The sequence below is a fragment of the Candoia aspera genome, chromosome 6, assembly GCF_035149785.1.
Source record: "Candoia aspera isolate rCanAsp1 chromosome 6, rCanAsp1.hap2, whole genome shotgun sequence".
Lineage (NCBI taxonomy): Eukaryota > Metazoa > Chordata > Lepidosauria > Squamata > Boidae > Candoia > Candoia aspera.
In genome coordinates this window covers 48,560,353-48,567,490 of record NC_086158.1, presented here as the reverse complement: position 1 = coordinate 48,567,490, position 7,138 = coordinate 48,560,353, and the positions used below count along the sequence as shown (strand labels likewise).

Here is a 7,138-nt window from a genome sequence, read left to right as displayed (position 1 = left end):
TTATTCATACAAAAATGTCTATGCCACCTACTTCACAAGACCCAAGGAAGTTTACTAACAATAAAGAAAAGTTAAAATAATACTCCAGTTACATGATCTAAAAGCATCTTGTTGTGATTCTGACCCAAATACCCTGCAAAATAAAAATGTCTAAAGTACCTTCTTATAGGCTGCAAACGTAGGAGCTCCACTGACATTAGAAGGCATGGTATTCCAAATTGTAGGGGCAGCCACTGAAAGAATGTTGTCACATACACCAGTATCTTCATTTCATATGGGACAGAGACCCTTAGCATCTCCTCCTGAAAGCATGCATGGGACAGGTCATGACCTTTTGGGGACGATAGTCCTGTAGGAACCCAGGGGCCAAGCCATGTAAGGCTTTACTTGAATGCAGAAGCAAATTGGTAACCAATGCAGTGATAGTAGAATTGATGTATCCCTGCTAAATCCCTTAATACTTTTTAGCACATGTACCATCACATTCTGGACCACTGTAGCTTCTGAATTTTCTGCAAGAGTGTGTTGCAGTAGTAGTCTAGCTATGTAGTGATGAGTCACTATTGTTAGGGCCTCCCAGTCTAGAAAGGCAATTATTATACCAGCTGAAACTGGGCAAAGGTATCCTGGCCACAGCATCTACCTGTTGCTCTAGCAAGAGCCATGCATCCCAAATCTAGGAACCTGCCTCTTCAGGAGAAGTGCAACCCTTTCTGGAGCTAATAATGGAACTGGAATTGAGCTATGTAGGTCAGGCACTGAGAACAGCAGCTCTGTCTTGGTAGGATTTAATTTGAATTTTGACTCATTCACATTGTCACAGCCTCCAGACATCAGGCCAGGATTTTGACTACAGCCCCAGCCCAGCCTGGAAATGCAGTTATATAGCTTAGTATCATCAGCACAATGATTATATTTCACACTAAACTGGATGTAAAACCCCCATTGATTCATACAGATACTAAATAGTGTGGGAGGAGAACAGAACTCACTGACACCCCGCATTGGAGCAAGTACAGTTCTGATGGTTGCACCCCTATGCACGCATACAGAAACTGCCCACTAAGGACGGACTAGAACCACTGTAAAAGCAGTTCCTCCAATCCCTAATATGGCAGGCTGTGACAGCTGCATTCAGCCATTGCTTCCTACTGGCTCTTCATGTATCCACATAGGAACCCAAACAAATGCTTCATAGTATTTTGGGTGATAAGGAGAAGCTGACAGTAGTGCATAGTTTAGCTTCTCATAGAAAACATTCTCATAGGAAGGTGGTGGTGGTGGGGCTTCAGATGTGGTGCTGGCACTAGAGGCTGAGTCTTAAATAACCAGATGGATTCTGTAAGGCAAACTGTGAGAATGTAGGTAATGGCTGGTGACTAAGATGGACCTTGACAGCTCTGACTGTCGAAGAGCTATGGTTTTAATAAAGAAAACTGACAGATGTGAACTGGATTGGGCAAAGTTTCTACTGCTGAAGACTTGTTAGTTGGAGAGTGGCCTGAAGTCCATAAAGTTAAGTAACATTGCCAAATATTGTCAAAGAGGAAGAGGAAGATGCACCATGGGACCTGTCTACTCAATGCAAATGGCCCTGGTGGGGGTAGAAAAAGATGGAAGATCAAAAGTTTCACCAACCAAAGAAAAGTCACTTGCCAACTTGATTCAACTGCCACCTATATCTGGAAGCCCTTCCTTAACTCTAAATTAAGAAGTTGGGAGGGTGTAAAAATAGAGCAATGCACATATATATTTAGTCAACATTATAGACTAAATACATATACAGCTATAAAATATTTATGCTACATAATATTAAGTACAGAGGCAAAAGTTCAGTCACTCTGCAATTTAGAATCACAAGCAGCTCTGCCTTATCTGGAAATGGAGAGAAGCAAGCAGGACAGCTCAAAATCTCTAGCTGTAAATAACCTTGCTAGCTCTGCTACGGAATGCAGCTGGGAAATTGCTAGTTGCTTGCTTGCTTTTATGCTTGGTTGTTTGAATAAAGGGAAAATGTGAAGTGGTGTTTTGCAGAGCTTCTATGAAATCCTGAGAAACCGCAGGAAGCCCTTGTGACAAAGGTAGTCCAGAAGGATATCATAGGGTACCACAGTACTGAAAATCACCAAGAGGTCTAATAGGACCAGGAATGGCATATTCCCTCCAGGTCCTATTAGAGGTCATCAGTCAGGCCAACCAATGCCATCTTGTTAATTCAGCCACACATTCCAGAGTTTGAATGAACCAGGTGGGGCATGGATCCAGCCTACAGGTAGCAGAATGTATGCTACAGTTACATCCTTCCTCTCTATAAACTCAAAATAATCCCAGATAGTCTTGCAAATTGTCATCTGAGTCATCTCACTAGGCTCTGCCCAAGAAACGATAAACAATTTTATCTATAAAGAAGCTCATAAATCCGTCACAGTGGCCTACTGGAGGATGTTCCCCTGCATTCTTCCCCAGAAGGAAGTGGGCAGGAGTTGATGGATATAAGTCTGCAGACACAATAAGCATGGAGAAGTAAGCATGCTTTGCCACATATTGTCATGATATATGTTCCCACCTCAGCAGCTATCTGATCATCCATTCCTCCTTTTCTTCCATTTCTCCTTTCTTATTTTCTCAGGTATATTTTTTCTTAGGCTATTTTCTCAGTGTGTTTCAACTCTTACCCTCCACCTCAGCAACAGTGGTCCTGCACCTACCCAAAATCAGGAGTGAGAAATTCTGGCCTGTTACTGACTTATAGATGTTATATGTGTGGGTGAGAAAACATGTTCATTGGTATGTGTTATGTATAAAAAGGGCTCTGTGTATAAATGAATTTGTTGGTGTGCATTATGCGTAAGAATATGCCTGTGTGTGCATGTGTTATGGATGCATTTATGTGTTCTATGTATATGTAAGAGACAATTGGGTGACCTGCCAACTTTGCTTTTGATTCCACTTATTTTTGTTCTGCAGCCCTTGGGTGCCACTCAGCTAAAATGGGTTTCCACTTCCACCATGAGATCCATCTATCCTGAGCAACTCTGACCATTTTAAACTGAAAGCACCACTCCTGCCTTAGTGGTAGACTTGTAAACCTGTGTTTTATACATATAATGCAGACATAATAATAATTTCCTCTTGGAACAACAATGTGAACCTGGGTTACACAACATGCTCAGCACACCCATAATCTGATCATCTTACTTGTGGATGGGTTGTGTGTGAACTCAGTCATTGTAATTTGTGAACCATGATTTATGATTTAGTGTGTAATGCAAATCCAGTCAACTATGGATTCTTCAACAAATCATGAGCAGACATTTGCTTGTTAAGTGAACAAAGTCATAAATTATAATAGCTGTACAATGATGCGGTACCATTACACTTCACGTTACATATGGGACTGGATAATAGTACTCATATTTGAAAGTACAGTCACCAAAAAAGAATATGAGGTATTTGTCTAAGACTTTAAAACTGGAACATTTTAGCTTCTTTTTTATCCTGGAGGCTTCCCTCTCATTCTTCATGCAAGAAGACTTAATAAAGAGGTTCTGCATTCATGCTTCTGCACATGCTAAAACTTCTCTTTGGAACAATTTTCAAAGCAGGCACAGCCATTGATAATATCAGAACTGACCTACACTGGATCTTTAGGTATCAGTCAAGAGGCTCAAATAATTCCATACCGGGTTTATTGATGGTACCCAAATCTCTTCAGCATTGCCTGTAGAGTATAACTCAAGGGTCGGTTGCAGGCTCAAGAGTTAGCTGGATGCCCACATAATCATTTTGCCCTAGGGTTGTTTTAAAAGAAAACAAACCATGACTGCATTCTGTGTACACACCAGTTTCTACGTACACACCAAAGCTTTTTTTTACAGAATACATCCATCTTCTATCTCTTGTCTTTACCACTGCAGAGCTTTACCAACAGTTCTCTGTCCTAAACTTTGTTGTCCAGCCAAATGGAAAATAGCAATGCTGTTACAAAATAGAAAGAACAAATTTTATTTTCTGAAAAAACTGATGGACAAACCTGCTTAACCAAAAGGTGGAATTTTAAAACTCCCCTACTCTCCTTTAACTTTCAAAGGTCTTTTCAGGTCTAAGGGAAAAAAGCATGAAGACATTCTAAAGGCTGAATGCACTTCTATTTTGATCGCCACAGTTTAGAAATCTTTAGACAAAATTACAGTTTCTGGGTGCCTTCAGTGGAACAACATCTTATTCTTAGTTAAAAGATCTGGTGGGCAGTCTGTTGCTCAACCAGGATCAGCAAACAAACAAGAGAAGAACAGCATTGTCTCTTAATAGGATCCATATGGACTCCTTTGATTCTTGGAAATTGGTTGTTTTTAAGTTTGGAAGCAATCAATTTATAAATGGGTTTCTGACACATAAACACCATTTACGCCCAGTGAGCAGATCATAAATTTGAAAGACTTAAACAGACATCTGATGGGGATTACAAGTATGCCCTACACTTTATGTATATCTCTGGCTGTTTTCATGAGTACACTGAGGGGTATGATTTCCTTCAGCCCTGCCACTATGAATACGCCTGTATGGACTACATCTGGGTAGATTCTATATATACAATTCTCCACTCATCCAAGTATCCCTGTTTACCAGCTTTCCATCCAGTGACCCAGCAATCTGAAACACTGGAAAGGAGATGGAAACCATACATTTTATACTCTGTCTCAGAGATGCTCTATCAGATTACTTGGTTTTCTGATGTTGGTAGTGAAGAACCAGCACTGTGCTTCTCCTCAGTCACTTGTTCAGCTGGGAAATAAGCAAAGAGAGGCAATCCAGCAACATAATAGGCCGCAATTTTTGTGGCCAAGGGCCATATGTGGACTTCGTCATCCATTCATGGCTTAGAGTGTTTCTAAGGTGATCATAAGCTTCATGAAGCATCTAGACCAGTGTTTCTCAACCTCAGCAACTTTAAAATGTGTGGACTTCAACTTGCTGGCTGGGGAATTCTGGGAGTTGAAGTTGAAGACTACTGTTGTGTCATTATGCCTGATTCATTTTTCAGCTACATGTGACTGTTTTAGATTTCTCCCTGACTGTATCATCATAATTTACTTAACTGAGTATGAGGTATCCCTCAAACTAATATTTGCCATTGAGAAGCTACCCAGATAACTAAAAATAACAATCCCACGCTTTGTTTCCAGTCGTACCAGTTGGAGTAGTAGCTGAGGTACAGAAAGTTGATTTCGATTCCCAGCACAGCGTTCCTTCTCATCATCAAATCTGTCAGCTGGGGAGTTACTTCAGGCTGCAGCACACTATGCTGCCTGCTCTTTTGCTGCAGCAAGAGTCTCAAGGGTAACAACTCTTTCTTGTTTCAATACCACTTAAAAATTAAAAGAAGAAAATCACCCCCTCCTCAGCACAAGACCTGAGGTTAATTGTTTGGAATCTGTCACTGCCACAGAAGTTAATTAAAGTTATTTGTTGTTACGTTAAAATATGCTGGTTCGGCGCTCCTGCTGGGGCATTGCCGATTTCCGAGAGATGCCTTGGTAGCTTCCATTAACCCTGCTGTGCCTGATTGTCCTGTATCTACCCCCATTACCAATGGTTTCAGGTAAGTTCATTTTACTTGCCCTTTTTTTTTTTTTGGCAAAAGACTTTAAGTGATAAGCAAAAATAAAATAGGAGAAATATTTTATGTCATTGCAATTCTGTCTGGAAGAAAGGTTTATCTGTTGAATTTCTTTTTGGTTTAAAGGCACAGAAGTCCTGTCAGAAAGAGCAGTGACTACTGAGTGCTTCCTTCTCCTGGCGATCTTCTTACCAGGGTATTGTGATGGCTGTGGGCCGATAGCTGCGGGTAGTTGGTCAGCCCTGGGCACCAATTGGAACATTCCACTATTTGCCTGCATTCAGCTTTGCCATTGTCCCTCTGCTCTGCTGGCCACCATACAGTCCAGTATGAACCAGGGGAAACTTTGTTCCTTCATTTGAATTAGTTTTCCTCCATGTAGTGGACCAAAGCAAGCATTGCCATAATAACTGTTTTGTCTTAGTTACACTTGGAGAAGTCTGCAAAGTTTTAATCGTGCCCTAGAGACGCTCACTATCCTAATAATGTTTAAGAGAAAGGTTGCTCAAGCTAAACAAAGCCTTTAATGTATTTTCTTCATTTCTAATATTTAACTCAGTAATAATGGCAACAGGAGAGAGAGGGAAGAAAAAGAAGGAAAAAAAAGAACTTCTAGCCTATAATGCTGTGCAGGCATTGGCAAACCACTTCATAAAAAAACACACACATTATTTAGTATTTTTGCAGCAGAGAACTTTCTAAGGCTCCTCCCTAGCTCTGACATACCATGGCTTCTTGGTCTGGGTTTCATCACGTATCCAGCTACACAATTGTTTGCCAAAAAAGAAAGAAATATTGATCAGAGAGTAAGGATTCACCACCTCAGTGTCAAGCCTGAGGAAGGAGAAGGAAACGAAGCAGCTGAATGCCCTTGCTCCATTAATGGAAGCCAAGGAACTGTTTCTGGTTTCCTTCAGATCACAAGAATCTTTTTACAGAGGGTCAAAAAATCAAAATGGCCAGATAACCCAGATTAGATGTATTCATGTAGCACCATTTGTCATTGTTGCCTCCTACCCCATAAATTAAAAAACTGTTGCTAGCTTGGAGGGTCAAAATGTGGTTCTGTTGTTGTTACAAGAGACAAAATGGGTTCCAGTGCCACTACTGGGCCTTTAGAAGTTACAGTCTCTCATGGCTTTTAGAGCGTAGAAAGAGGAAACAGCTCTTAAATAGTCCAATAGGGGTATACATGGCCTTGGACTCTTACTGAAAAGGCTTCAGTTAACTGGATCCAAGCACAGGTCATGCCTGTGCTCAAGAAAACAAGAAAAATGAGAAAATTGGGTCCTTAAAACCAGGATGTTGTACAGACTTTGGCCACGTCACTTGACAAAGGCATCATTTAATATGTGGCCTTTTGGGTCTGCATATGACCTTCCATATAAGCAGGACCTCTGTATAAGCAGGAAACAGAATTTATAGAGGCACCCTCCTGCCTGTTTAAAATGCTACATAAACAGCAATAAAGAAGAAAAATTAGTTCTGTTTGCTAAGTATGGTACAGAAGGCCATTCA

At 40.8% G+C, this 7,138-nt stretch overlaps 1 protein-coding gene across 2 annotated transcripts in view; it reads left to right on the top strand.

The window, feature by feature from the left end:
* TWNK (twinkle mtDNA helicase) overlaps positions 1 to 7,138 on the top strand; it is a 372,148-nt gene that overhangs the window by 232,953 nt on the left and 132,057 nt on the right. The window contains exon 6 of one of the 2 annotated variants that reach the window (XM_063307053.1): positions 6,428 to 6,438. The exons of the other annotated variant lie outside the window; for it this stretch is intronic. The gene's annotated coding sequence lies outside the window, so the exon portion shown is untranslated. Of the gene's footprint in view, positions 1 to 6,427; positions 6,439 to 7,138 lie in introns of those variants that run through there. 2 annotated transcript variants of the gene reach the window in all.